Below are 15,567 nucleotides of genomic sequence, written 5' to 3'. Positions count from 1 at the left end.
TTCCCTGATTTTCCTCCTACTTATCTGGCTATACCTTCTCTGCTTCCTTTGTTAGAGCCTCTTCTAGATTAAATCATCTAATCCCAGGTATCCATGACGATTCTGTCCTGGAACCTCTTTTCTTTTCCCTGCATACAACTTCAGCCAATGATCCCATTAGCTCCTGTGGATGCCATTACATGTCTAAGATACTGATGATCTACAAATCTACCCATCCTTCCCCAGTCTCTCTGCTGACCTCAGATCTTGCATCTCCAATTGTCTTTCGGATATCTTAAACTGGATGTCCAGTAGATATGATAAACTCAATACATTCAAAATAGAACTTATCTTTCCCCCAAACCCTCCTCCTCATTACTGTAGAGGGCAACACTAAACTCTCAGTTACTCAGGTTTATCACCTAGGAGTTACCCTGGTCACCTCACTATCTTTCACCCCCCCCCATATCCAAACTGTTGCCAACGTCTGACAATATCACCTTTGCAACACCTCTTGAATACACTCCCTTATCTCTGACACTGTGCAGGCCTTCATCACCCCATGACAGGACTATTGCAATAGCCTGCTAGTGGTTTAGTCTGCGTCAAGGCTCTCTCCACTCTAAGACATTTTCCATTCAGTCACTAAAGGTGATTTTCTTAAAATATAGATACAATCACGCTAGCCCCCTACTCAATAAACTCCAGGGGTTTCCTGTTGCTTCAAGGAGCAAATATGAAATATTCTGTTTGACATTCAAAGCCCTTCATCACTTAATTTCTACCATACACCTTTCCAGTCTTCTTACTTCTTATGCCCTGACACATACCCTTCAATCCAGGGTCATTGGCCTTCTGATTATTCCACAAATAAGCCATTTCATCTCTTGGCTCCAAGCATTTTTCCTGTCTCCTTATGCTAGAAGTGCTCTCTTTCTTCTACTCTTCACTCTTTTCCTTCTTTTAAGCCCCAACTAAAATCCTGTCTTCTACAGGAGGCCTTCCCCAACCTCTCTTAATTCTGATTCTTTCCATCTATTAAGTATTTCCTACTTATCCTATATATAGTTTGCTTTGTAGATATTTCTTTGTACATTTTTTCTGCCAATAGATTGCGAGTTCTTTGATTGTAGAGATGGTGTCTTTGACTTTTTCTTCAATCCCCAGCACTCAGCACAGTGACTGGATCATAGCAAATGCTTAATAAATTGTTATTGATTGATCGAGATAGGGAATATTTCTCATCTTGACATTTTTCACTTCTAAGTTAAATCCCTTGTCCCATTATTTTAGGGTTTTTATATAACTTTATAGATATAAAGGAAAAGGAAATACAGAGAAAAGTTAGCAAAAGATAAAAGGAAAATACTTGAAAATCTCTTTCACAAGGAAGCTACATAGTTCAGTGGATAGAGAACCAAGCCTAGAGACAGGAGGACCTGGATTCAAATCTGGCCTCAGATCCTCCCAAACTGTGTGACCCTGGGCAAGTCAGTTATCCCAACTGCCTAGCCTTATTGATTTTCTGTTCTGAAAGCAATAGTTAGCATTGATTCTAAAATGGAAGGTAAGGTGTTTTTTGGTTTTTTAAAAATCTCTTTCACTACCTTTTTGCAGCTAGTGATGAAGGGCAGATGTCTAAATTTGCTCTAGAAACTAAGGTACATTGGACTGGATTCTTTTCCTGCCTTAAATCTTTGAGAACGTCCATGATTTTTACAAAAGACTTAAGAAAACCCCTCTTATTGGAAAAGAAATAGGAATGAGTTAGAGTAGGATAATATGTTACAACATTACTAGGTAGTCAAGAAATCAAGAATTTATTTTTTAAGATATCTGTGTGTGTGTGTGTGTGTGTGTGTGTGTGTATGTGTGTGTAATGTCGTGTAGTATAGTATATCGGGACTTCCAGCAGTTTAAAGATCCAAAAGTGCAGCACTAAGAAAGCCCCTTATTAGAGGGTCTCCACAGGCTCTTAAGGCAAAAACTTATATTTTCTAAGTATGATTATACAATAATTTTTAATCAATTCATCACATGTCATCTAACTCAGTCATATGAGTAGATGGGTTCCAGTTACTCTTTTCACCCAGGACACAAAGGCTCTATATTAGATGATTATAGAGAGGGAAAATCCTTTAACAGTGGTGTATAATGTAAATTTCATACTCAGAATAGAGACTCTCTAATATTCTCTTTTCTAGTAATATTTGCATTTACATGCTACTTAAACATTTACTAGTTGTTTGACCTTCAATAATTCCCTTCAATTATCCAAGTCTAAGTCTTTTAATGCATAAAATGAGAGGGTTGGGTTGTTTTCTTTTCTTTTTTTTTTTTAAACCTTTGTACTTCGGTGTATTGTCTCATAGGTGGAAGATTGGTAAGGGTGGGCAATGGGGGTCAAGTGACTTGCCCAGGGTCACACAGCTGGGAAGTGGCTGAGGCCGGGTTTGAACCTAGGACCTCCCATCTCTAGGCCTGGCTCTCAATCCACTGAGCTCCCCAGCTACCTTGAGCTTCACAATTTTAGAGCCAGGAGGGTCCTTAGAAAACAACCCATGCGGGCAGCTGGGTAGCTCAGTGGAGTGAGAGTCAGGCCTAGAGACAGGAGGTCCTAGGTTCAAACCCGGCCTCAGCCACTTCCCAGCTGTGTGACCCTGGGCAAGTCACTTAACCCCCACTGCCTAGCCCTTACCAAGGCTTTAGAAAAATAAAATAAAATAAAATAAAATTGTGATGCTCCTAAATAAGATCAGTAACAAATGAATATAGTATATCCCAGATGAACTCTTTCTCTTTCCTCAATTCAGTTCCATAAACATTTATCACCTACTCTAGTCTGTACAAAAACAAAAAAGGAACAATGTTTTCCCATAAAGAAGTTATATTCTAGATTTAACTATTATCAGCAATGTGAATATCCAAGACAACTCCAAGAGACTCATGATGAAAAATGCAATCTATCACCACAGAAGGAACTGATAGAGCCTGTATGCAGACTGAATCGTACCATTTTCACTTATTTCCTTCACAAGTTTCCTCTAGTATGTGTGATGTCTTCTTTTCCAATATGATGAATATAGAAATATGTATTACGTGATGACACATGTATCATCTATATCAGATTACTTGCTGTCTCAGGGAGAGGGAAGGAAGAGGGAGAGAGAAAATTTGAAAGAGCACTGAACAACAATTAAAAAAAAGCTGGCAAATATAAGTTTTACCACTAAGATATTCTCAGATTCCACACACTATTGTTCATCTTTTGTTTTAGAAGAGGACTAATAACATGGTGTTGGTGGTACAATGATGTCTTGACTTGCACATGAATGCACAAAGTTATCAGCTTCATTCTCTCTTCCAGAGTCATCCACATACAATGGCAAGACAAAAGTAAAGCCAACTGGTAATGGCCTTGACTCCTTTGATGTCTAACCATGCTCATGCTTTAGCTGCCTTCATGGCCATTAGAAGAAATAGTTCTTATCTGACCATTTTTGAGGGAGAAGTCTTCACATACTTGGGGCACACACTCTCCTAACTCACCAACCAGTCTGAGTCTTGTCAATTATTCCCAACATGGTTTAGCCCATCTATTGAGGTAGTTTTCCCATTGTATGGCCACCGTGCATATTAAAGCTTCTCGGAGCCACAGATGAGAGCTGGGTGAAAGGTGGACAACAAAAGTGGATGAGCATCCCTGAAAAGAGTTCAGCAAGCCCTCAGACCATTGGTTCTGGTCCTCCCCAAACACTCTATGCACACCCCAAGCCTCATTTCTCTGTGGAACTTCCTTGTCATAAACTGTTTCCCAGACAAAGCAATCTATATATCTTTCCTGGAAAATGTATGGTAGAGTAAAACAAAGGGAAGGGCAGGGGAGGGAACAAACATTTATTAAATGCCTGTTATGTGCCAGGATCTGTACTAATCACTTTACAAATATGGTCCTTATTTGATCCTGGGAGTTAGGTGCTATTATTATACTTATTTTACAGAGGAGGAAACTGAGGCTGAGAGATGGTAAGTGACTCAACCAGAGTCATACAGCTAGAAAGTATCCCAGGCTTCTATCCTCTGTGGCACCTATCTGGGATTAGAAATAAAAAAATACAAGGATGCAAATCTCAACTGTTACTAACTTTGTAACTGTGGGCAATTCATTGTATCTCTCTGAACCTTAGTTTTCTCATTAGACAAAATGGGGATAATAATTATTATGTTACTTCCCCCTTAGGGTAATTGCCAAGTACCTTAAAGGCCTAACCTTCCTCTCATCTACCTTCTTTACAGAGGTGGGGGACCCATGGGTATGGAATACTGCATATAATGGCAAACTTTTTTGATGTCTTGGTTGTTCTTAATGGATTATTTTTTTTTCCTTTTTCTATGCTTTGTTATAGAGCAGTGGTTCCCCCAATTTTTTTCTATGAACACTTTTAAATAACCACAACAATAATTTATTGTGAAGTCCCAGGGTATTTAATATACTATTTATCCTATTCTTTTAGACTTATTTATGAAATGCTTGCAATTACTACAATGATAAGAAATCTATGGTGCTTCAAACATGCATATCTTTGTTGCAGAGGAATAATATATTTGTAAAAATACCCTCCTCTCTTAGGCTTCTGGCTGGGAAGGAAAGATAATACAGAGACAGAAGCCAAAACAGCAATGTCTACCAACATGCAGGAACTACAATCCACAAGTAGCAAAAGAAATAAGCAACAGCACAAAAAGCTTTTGATCCTGGAGAATTTCTATGAAGAAAAAGAGCAAAATACAAAAGCAACAGCAGAGACTGACAAACAAGCAAATACATCCAAACTTAAAAAAAATTGGAAATTGGTCACAAGCTCTCAAGGAACTCAAAAAGGAGTTTAAGAACTAAGTAAGAAAGATAGAAGAAAAATGAGAATAAAAGTGGGAAAAAGAAATGAAAGTAATTCAAAAAGAAAATAATAGTTTAAAAGACAAAATTTCCCACATGGAAAAAGAAGTATGAAAATAAAATGAAGTAATAAGCAAATTGGAGACCAGAATTGACTTACTGGAAGCCACAAGAAGCAGGATAGACCAAACCAAAAAAGAAAAATTAAAAGATCATAGCTGAAAACCAAGCTTTAAAGACTAAAATTGGAAGGTAATAATCTCTTAAGACAGCAAGAATTAATAAAGCAAAGTAAAAAGAATGACAAAATAGAAGGAAACATGAACTATCTTATTGAAAAGACAACTTAAGTAGAAAACAGATGAAGGAGAGACAATTTGAGAATCATTGGTCTACCTGAAAGCCTGGAAAAAAATAAAAGCCTTGACATCATATTAAAAAAATTACCCAAGAAAACTGCCCTGATAGTCTTGAACAAGAGGGCAAAATAGACATTGAATGAGTCCCCAGATCACCCTCTACATTAAATCTTCAAAAGACCACCCCTGGGAATGTAATTGCCATATTCAAGTGCTTCTAAGCCAAAGAGAAAATATTGAAAGTAGCCAGAAAGAGACAATTCAGATATTAAGGAGCCCCAGGTTCTGGCAGCTTCCATACTAAAGGACTGCCAGGCTTCGAATGTGATATTCAGGAAGGCAAGAGAATTGTATCTACAACCAAGAATCACCTATCCATCAAAAATGACTATATACTTTCAGGGAAAAGTATAGGCATTCAACAAAACGGAAGATTTCCAAGCATTCCTAAAGAAAAGACCAGAGCTAAATGGAAAATTTGATGTCCAAATACAAAATTAAAGAGAACTATAAAAAGGTAAATAAGAAACAGGAGGAAAAAACATAACAGCTTCAGTAAGGTTAAATTGATTATATTTTTATATGGAAAAATTATATCTGTAACTCTCAAAAATTAATTTCATTATCATAGTAGTTAGAAGAATTATTAATAGGCAGAGGTTGAGGTACTAAGTTGTTAGGATGATATTTTTAAAAGGGGGGGGATAGAAGATGGCACCAAGAGAAACTTGAAGGAAGAAGAAAAATGAGATAAATTATACCACATAAAGAGGAGCTTGGGGGAGGGGCAGGCAAGAATACTATTATAAGAAGGAGAGTAAGAGAGTGCTAATAGGTAATACTTAAACCTTACTCTCAGTGGAAAACTGAGAGAGAAGTGCAGCTAGATCCATTGGGGTACAGGTACTATCTTACTGTATAGGGAAGTTGAGAGGGAAAAACCAAGGAGGGGACTGGGGCAGGGAGTATTAAAAGGGAGGGAAAAGTAGGGGGGCGTTTAATAGAACTTAAAGAAAAATAAGAGGGGAATAAGAAGGGGTGGGAAGGAAAGTAAAACAAAGGTAGGGAATAGGAGGACTGATTAAAAGCAAAATTTCCTTCTACTGGTGTAGAAGGAGATAGTGAAAGAAGAAAGGTCAGGATTAAAAAAGGAAATCAAAATGATGGGGAATACTCAGGTGGTAATCATAACTCTGAATGTAAATGGGATGAACTCACCCATAAAATGGAAGCAGATAGCAGAGTGCATTAGGATCCAAAATCCTACCATATGTTGTCTACAAGAAACACACATGAGGCAGGTAGACACACATAGGGTAAAGATAAGAGGCTGGAGCAAAATTTATTAAGTATCAACTGAGAAAAAGTAGGCAGGAGTCACAATCATGGGATCTGACAAAATCAAAGTAAAAATAGATCTGATTAAAAGAGATATGGAAGGTAATTACACCCTGATAAAAGGCAGTATAGACAATGAAGAAATATCAGTACTCGACATGTATGAACCAAATGGCATAGCATCCAGATTTTTAAAGAAACTATCAGAGCTTAAGGAGGAAATAGATAGTAAAACTATACTAGTGGGAGACTTCAACCTTCCTCTATCAGATCTAGATAAATCAAACCAAAAAAAAAGAAGAAAGAGGTAAGAGATGTGAATGAAATCTTAGGAAAATTAGAGTTAATAGATATATGGAGAAAAATAAATAGGGACAAAAATGAATACACCTCCTTTTTAGTAGCACATGGTATATTCACAAAGATTGACCATGTATTGGGGCATAAAAGCATTGGAAACAAATGCAGAAAAACAAAAATAATAAATGCAACCTTTTCAGGTTGCAATACAATAATAAATACAATAAAAATTGTAATTAGTAAGGGTATATGGAGAGGCAAATCACAAATTAAATGGAAATTAAATAATCTGATTCTCCAAAACTGATTGGTTAAAGAACAAATCATAGAAACAATCAATGATTTCATTAAAGAGAGTGACAATGAAGAAACTACATATCAAAATTTTGGGATAATGGAAAAGCAGTACTCAGGGAAAAATTTATATCCCTGAGTGTTCATATTAACAAAAAAGAGAAAGAGGACATTAATGAATTGGACATGCAACTAAAAATACTAGAAAAATATAAATTGCTTAGGTTAACAAAAGAGGAGATAGAATATTTAAATAATCCCGTATCAGAAAAAGAAATTGATTAAGTCATCAAAGAACTCCCTAAGAAAAAATCCCCAGGGCCAGATGGATTCACAAGTGAATTCTATCAAGCATTTAAAGATCAATTAGTCCCAATATTTTATAAAATATTTGACAAAATAGGCAAAGAAGGAATCTTACAAAATTCTTTTTATGATACAATTATGGTACTGATTCCAAAGCCTGGGAGACCAAAAACATAGAAGGAAAACTATAGACCAATATCCTTAATGAACATAGATGCAAAAAATATTAAATACAATACTAGCTAAAAGGCTACAAGTTACCACAAGGATTATTCACTATGACCAGGTGAGATTTATTCCAGGAATGCAAGGATGGTTTAATATTAGGAAAATCATCCACATAATTGACCATATCAAGAACCAAACTAATAAAAATCACATCATTATCTCGATACATAAAAAGCCTTTGACAAAATACAACACCCATTAGGATGGAAAACACTAGAAAGTATAGTAATAGAAGGGCCTTTCCTCAAAATAATAAACATTATTTATTTCTTTGAAACCATCAGCAAGTATCATCTGCAATGGGGATAAGTTAGGTGCCTTCCCAATAAGATCAGGAGTGAAACAGGGATGCTCATTATCACCGCTACTATTTAATATTGTACTAGAAATGCTAGTAGTAGCAATTAGAGAAGAAAAAGAAATTGAAGGGATCAAAGTAGGCAATGAAGAAACTAAACTTTTACTCTTTGCAGAAGGCATGATGATATACCTAGAGAATTCAAGAAAATAAATTAAGAAACTAGTAGAAACAATCAATAACTTTAGCAAAGTTGCACGGTACAAAAGAAATCCACATAAATTATCAGTATTCCTATATATTTCCAACAAAACCCAGCAGCAAGAATTAGAAAGAGAAACTCCATTTAAAATTACTTCAGACAAGATAAAATACCTGGGAATCTACTTTCCAAGACAAATTCAGGAATTATATGAACATAACTATAAAGCACAAATAAAACTAGATTTAAACAATTGGAAAAGCATCAATTGCTCATGGGTAGGAGGAACTAATATGATAAAAATGACAATCCTATACCTATGAAACTACAAAAACCCTTTTTTATAGAATTAGAAAAATTATTACAAAGTTCATCTGGAAGAGCAAAAGATCATGAATATCAAGGGAAATAATGGAAAAAAAAATGAAGGATGGAGGCCTAGCTTTACCAGATCTTAAACTATACTATAAAGCAGTGGTCATCAAAACAATATGGTACTGGCTTAGAGATAGAGGGGTGAATCAATGGAATAGACTTGAGGTAAATGACAGTAGCAAGATAGTATTTGATAAACCCCCAAATCCCAGTTTTGGGGGCAAGAACCCACTATTTGACAAAAATTACTAAGAGAATTAGAAAACAGTATGGCAGAAATTAGGCTTAGATCTTACTAAGATGTAAGAAATTACATTTTACACCCTATACCATTTAACTCATAGTGCATAAATGACAAATATAAAGATGGAAATCATAAACAAATTAGGTGACCAGAGAATAGTATATTTATCAGATCTATGGAAAAGGAAGGAATTTCAGAACACTACAAAATGTAAAATGGATTATTTTTATTACATTAAATTAAAAAGATTTTATACAAACAAAATCAATGCAACCAAAATTAGAAGGGAAGCAACAAATTGGCAGAAAAATTTATAACAAAATTTATAACAACCCCTGACAAAGGTCCCATTTTTCAAATTTATGAGGAACTAAGTAAATTATACAAAAAAAAATCAAGCCATTCCCCAGTTGACAAATGGTCAAGGGACATGAATAGACAGTTTTCAGATAAAGAAATCAAAATTATCAATAAGCACATGAAAAAGGGTTCTAAATCTCTCATAATTGGAGAAATGCAAATCAAAACAATGCTGAGGTACCACTTCACACGTAGCAGAATGGCCAATATGACAGTAAAGGAAAATAATAAATGTTGGAGGGTTTGTGGCAAAATTGGTACACTAATGCATTTGTGGTGAAGTTGTGAAGGAGTTCAGCCATTCTGGAAGGCAATTTGGAACTATGCCCAAAGGACTTTAAAAGAATGCCTGCCCTTTGATCAAGTCATATCACTGCTGGGTTTGTACCCCCAAAGAGATAATTAGGAAAAATACTTGTACAAAAGTATTCTTAGCTGTACTCTTTGTAGTGGCAAAAAATTGGAAAATGAGGAATGGCTGAACAAATTGTGGTATATGATGGTGATAGAATACTATTGTGCTGTAAGGATTGATGATCTGGAGGCTTTCCATATGAACTGGGAGAACCTCAATGAATTAATGCAGAGTGAAATGAGCAGAATCAGAAGAAAATTGTACAGAGAAAGTAAAACATTGTGGAAAAATCCAAGTTAAAGGACTTTGCTATTAATAGCAACACAACAAGCCAGGACACTACTGAAGGACTTATGTGAAAGAATGCTATCCATGCTGAAAGAAAGAATATGTGAGTAGAAATGCAAAAGCAAAATATTTGACATCACTTATCACATGTATATATGAGTGTGTGATTTGGGATTTAGGCCTTAAACAATCACTCTATAGCAAAAATGAATAAGATGGAAATAGGTATCAAGTAACAACATCTGTACACCCAGTGGAATAGCTTGTCAGCTCTAAGAGGGGAGATGATAGAGGGGAAGAAAAGAAAATGAATCATGTAAACATGGAAAAATATCTAAAAATAAATTTATTAATTAAAAATAAATAAAGTAAAAATTCTGACTACCAGATCATGAAATCCAAAGAAAAAAGTTTCAAATTGTTTTCATTTCTATTAAACAAAATGAGGTAGATGTGAGTGTATGGATGAGCGTGCTCTGGGTGGGAGAGCCAGGAAGTAAAAGAAGAGAATGTATGAGGAAAGAATGCCTGTTTTTTAGTTGCTTGGCTCCCAATATTGTCTCAATGATCAGAATACTTGTACTCTTATTAGGTGACGAGTCTATCATCAGAAGTTTTCTAAGGCTGTGAGAGGAGGAAAAGGACTCACTCTAAAACAAGGCTTCTTAGTCTCGTTTTATGTTTTAGACCCTTTCCGCAGTTTGGTAAAGCCTATGGACTTCTCACAATGATGTTTTCAAATGAACAAAATTTTAACTACTCACAATTATGAAGGAAACTAATTATATTGAAATCAAGATTTATATTTTCCCCAACTTAAATTCACAGGCCTTCTACCAATCTATAGAGTTCTGCTCTTAAAAGAATTTCATAGCATTAGGATATATTCCTGGGAAATTAATACAGGGCATGTTCACTAAGACTGAATAACAGGGAAACCATTAAGATTTTGAATCTCAGCTGGCCACTGGGTTTGGTCAGAAGGAAGATGGTTGCATTAGGTCAGTTTCTAGGGCAGTTGGTTTAACAAAAAATAGATCAAACTCCCCAGCAAATCATTCTGAGTATGATCATCTTTCCCCTTGCCACAAAGATACTCACCACTCGATTCTTCTTATTTTAGACCTTGTACTTTGAGCTCTTTCCCTGCTTTTTGGTTGACATTCTCATTCTCAGGAGGTATGTCCAGACAACCGTGTATAATTGAACAGGTTCTCTGTTAGTAATGTAGGGCTGTGGGGACACAGAACATGGGAAAAATGGAGGTTACTGTATGTGATGTATTTCTTGTTGGCTTGTGGGATCCATGCTGTTTGGTCTGAGGAACCAGACTGAGCCCTTGTAGTTAACTGCACCCTGGTAAAAATCATCATTAGTGCTGATGCTGCAGCTGTCCATACAGCGATAGGTTTTATAAGCAGCAGTTTGGCAGTTCAACCAATGTACCTTGGAAGATAGTAGACATCTAGAGCTACAAGCTTCCTTTTCATATTTTTCTTTTTTTAGTGGAAAATCACTGCTTCCCTCTTCTTTTTCCTAAGATAATTTCTGGGAGCACTTGGGGGAGGGTTTTCAACAACATTTAGACCAAGGTTTCTGAATGTGTTTACATCATGGTTCTTTTTGGCAATCTTGAGAAACCTATGGACTCCTCAGAACATTTTTTAAAATTATAATGGATGGCTCAGTGGATTGAGAGTCAGGCCTAGAGAGGGTTCAAATCTGGCCTTAAATACCTCCTAGTTGTATGACCCTGGGCAAATCACTTAACCCCCATTGCCTAGCCCTTACTACTCTTCTGCCTTAGAACAAATACAGAGTATTGATTCTCAGATGGAAGGTAAGGGTTTAGAAAATTGTAACAGAAGGAAATAACAATTTTAGTTAGAAGTTAGTGAAAATAAAGAAGTATGTCTTTTTTTCCCCATCAAAGTCCAGGGTACCCAGTTTAAGAAAACTTGGCTTGAAGTGGCAGAGGGTCCACAGCAGAAAGCAAGCAAAGCAATACAGGTATATACTCTGAATCTGATTTCCAGTGGTGCAAGTTTAAGAAAATGCTACCAGCTTCCCTCCTGCCAGAGATGATGGACTCAAGATGCAGAATGAGATCTATATTTTTAGAAATGGCCACAATGGGAATTTGGTTTACTTAACTATGCATATTTATTACCAAGGTTTTCTTTTTCTTTTCTTTAAGGGGGGGAAGAGGCTGGGAGAATGAGAGGGAGGAAAAAGAAATGCTTGTTAGTTAAAAGAAAAAAATTAAAGGGATACCAATCAAAACCTCCCTCCCCACACAAATCCCTTCTATCCATACGCAATGCTGTTTCAGACACGTGCTACTTCTGAAATTCCAGCTGCTCTGGTCTTGTGGAGAAAGTCACTTATTAAGAGTGTGCAGGATCACACATGGTCTAACATAATGTGATGCAATCAAGTGCAATGTGAAACTGAGGCAATCAGCTGGGAAGCCTGAAGAAGAAGGAAAAAAAAAAAACACAACAGCCTTCTGCTGTAATCTTCATTTTGCTTCAGAATTCATCTCTTAAAAAATAAATACATAAAAACAAACCTCCCCTCTCCCAAACCCAGAAGCCAGAACTTGAAAAGAAAGCTTGAAGAAAAATGTATACATTGAAGACAATGCAATGTAAAGTCAATTAGGCAACAGACATTTATTAAATACCTCCTCTATGCCAGGCATAATGCTAAGCAATCAGCTAAGTGGCACAATGGATAGAGTGTTGGACCTGGAATTAGGAAGACTTCTTGAGTTCAAATCTGACCTCAGCCTAGCTGTGTGATCCTGGGCAAGTCATTTCACCCTGTTTGCCTCAGTTTCCTCATCTATAAAATGAACTGGAGAAGAAAATGGCAAATCACTCTAGTATCTTTGCCAAGGAAATCCCAAATGGGATCAGAAATAGTCAGAATCTACTGAGATTACTGAACAACAAATGCTAAGGAGTAGGCATACAAAGAAATGCAAAATCTAAACAAAGCAGTCGCCACTCTCTAGGAATTCAAAATCTGATGGGGATAGACAACATGAAAACAGGTAAGTATAAAAATATATATGATAAATTGGAGATAATCAAAGGAGGGAAAGGCCCTAGCATTATGGGGGTTGGGAAAAGCTAATTAATGAAAGGCAGAAGATGGGGATGAGAAGGAGTGAATACCAGACCTGGGGGGTAATAGCCAGTGAAAAGACATGAAGTTCAATAATGGGAGTTTTGAGAAAGAGCACTGGAAGTCAAAATAGTTGGGCTCCCCTTTTTGACAAATTAGGAATCCTTGGAGGCTCAGGGGGATGAAGAATTTGTTCACAGTTACATAAGCTAGCAGGTAGCAAAGTTGAGATTTTAACCCAAGTTTTCTTAATTTCAGGTTTAGTAATTTATATCCATCATGAAAATATGAGAGGGAATTCTAAATGATAAAGCAAAAGGATAAATGGCAAAGGAGGAAAAGATAAATGATAATCAAGCTTAACGATAATGGAAAAGAAGGACTCCTGGGATGAAACCAAAAGGATTTAATTTAATTAGAAAATGTGGAAACTTGCTTAATTAGTCCTGCAGTGGTTTGTCATTTCCTTTGCCTGGGATCATACGGCTAGTAAGTGTTGGAGGCCAGATCTGGACTCAGTTCTTCCTGACTCCAGGTTTGGTGATCTATCCATCCAGCCATCTAACTGCCTAAATGGAAGACATGAAGAGATAAATTAAAATTAGGCATGAGAGCAAAAAGCAAAGAAACAAAAACCCAACCCAACTCTCTATAATAATTAGAGCCATGGAAAAGTGGAATGACTTGTCTCTGGAGTTAAGTGAATGGATGCCCTGTACTGGAGAGCTTCAACCAAAGTTGGACAACTACTTAATGGACATGTTATAGAAGGGAATCGTGTTTAAGTGCAGGTCGAATTCAATGGCTTCTCATGTCCCTTCCGATTCAGTTATTCTGTAGATTCAAGTCTTGGCTCCAGCATTACTCATTCTGTGACTTTGGGGAAATAACTTAATTTCTTTGAGCCTCAGTTTTTTCATTTGTAACATGAGATAGACTTGTCCTGATCAGCTCACAGGGTGGTTGTGAGAATCAGTGAGCTATCAAAGTACAAAGGATAGAGTGTTGGATTTGAATTAGGAAGAGCTAGAAAAGGAACTACCCTCAGAAACTTAATGGCCGGGCAAGTCACTTAACCTGTGTGAGTCTGAATTTCCTTATCTGTAAATAAGGAAAGAAAGAGCAACTACTCTGCAGAAGATTATTAGAGACAATACTTTGGAAATCTGAAACTAGTGATGATGATGATGATGATGATGATGATGATGATGATGATGATGATAAAAGCTAGTAAACTTTATGTAGCTATAGAACTTAATATATAAATACAAAATTTTAAGCTTTGAAAATTGCTTTACAAATATCTCATTTGATCCTCATAACAACACTGTGAGATAGGTGCTATCACTCCCCATTTTACAAAGGAGGAAACTGAGGCAGAAAAAGTTAAGTGACTTGCCCAGAGTCACACAGCTAGTATTTGAGGAGGAACTTGAATTCATGTTTTCCTGACTCCAGGTCCAGTGCTTCATTCACTGAATGACTCACCTGCCATCATTGTGCTCAGTGACTTTTGGTGGGGATGGAAGAGGAAATGACAGTGTTAGGGAACTCTAAGCATGCAAACTGCCTCCAGTAACATAGGTAGAAAAATCAGCACAAATTGATGATCTTTGAGAGCTTTCTGGGGAATAGAAAAATTAAATGACTTAACTATCATCATACAACTATTATATGTCACAAGAAGAACTTGCCCCCACATAATCCTGGCTTTAAGGCTTCTCTAACCATACTACCATGCTGCTTTTTGAATAAAAACACTTTTGCAAATCAGAAAGCATTAGTATAGCATGTTTTATATTAATAAGATTTTCAACTGAATAATAATAAAAATAGTAATAGCTAGCATTTACATGACACTTTATGTTTGCAAAGCATTTACATATGCTATCTCATTTGATCCTCGCAGGAACTCTGGAAGATGGGCACTATTATTACCCCCATTCTACAAATGAGCAAACTGAGGCTGAAAAAAGTTAACTGACTTGCCCAGAATCACATAGCTAAGTGAGCATCTGGGGCCCCATGCGAACCAAGATTTTCCATTGCCCAAGTGGAGCGTTCTATCCTCTGCACCTGCCTAGTTGAAATACTGGTCAGTGAGGAGAGGCAATTCTGAAATTCTCTGTTTCCCTGTGACTGCAATGATGGGTAAGATAAATCTTTTCCCATATGTCTCCATGCTGTGCCTCCATATCACATATCTCCTTGTTAAACAAGCTTTAGCAGCCAAATGGGCATTCTTTTCCAGTCCTCTATTTCCTAGTCCCCCCACCACTCTGAAAATATGTTGAAACACGGTGGAAGGGATGGGTGCAGACAACATTTTTTTGGCTCCGTCCAAGAAATCTGGCAGGCTTGAGGCTGTTGGTAGCCACGAGGCCCGTTTCTGGAGCAGCAGGAGGGGCTTTTTTGCTAATGTGATAACGGTTTTCTGTGACCAAAAACAAAAACAACCCATGGTGAGCTCATGTTTGAAGGAGCTAAATGCGTCCCCTACCACCTTGTGCAACAACAAAATCAAATATCCCCTGCCTTGGTCTCCGCTTCCTTGACTCCCACTAACATCACCAAAGCCAGTCCTTGTTTCTTAAATTAGCTTGGTGTTATTA

General features: G+C 36.8%; 1 long non-coding RNA gene across 1 annotated transcript in view; it reads right to left on the bottom strand.

Moving 5' to 3' along the window:
- Positions 1 to 15,567, bottom strand: part of LOC123236930 — a 263,096-nt gene that overhangs the window by 213,202 nt on the left and 34,327 nt on the right. The window contains exon 2 of the long non-coding RNA XR_006505444.1: positions 10,925 to 11,056. This is a non-coding gene — a long non-coding RNA (uncharacterized LOC123236930). The remainder of the gene's footprint in view (positions 1 to 10,924; positions 11,057 to 15,567) is intronic.

Source organism: Gracilinanus agilis, chromosome 2, assembly GCF_016433145.1.
Source record: "Gracilinanus agilis isolate LMUSP501 chromosome 2, AgileGrace, whole genome shotgun sequence".
Classification (NCBI taxonomy): domain Eukaryota; kingdom Metazoa; phylum Chordata; class Mammalia; order Didelphimorphia; family Didelphidae; genus Gracilinanus; species Gracilinanus agilis.
Note: the sequence above shows the minus strand (reverse complement) of the source record. Positions and strands in the feature narration are given on the sequence as shown.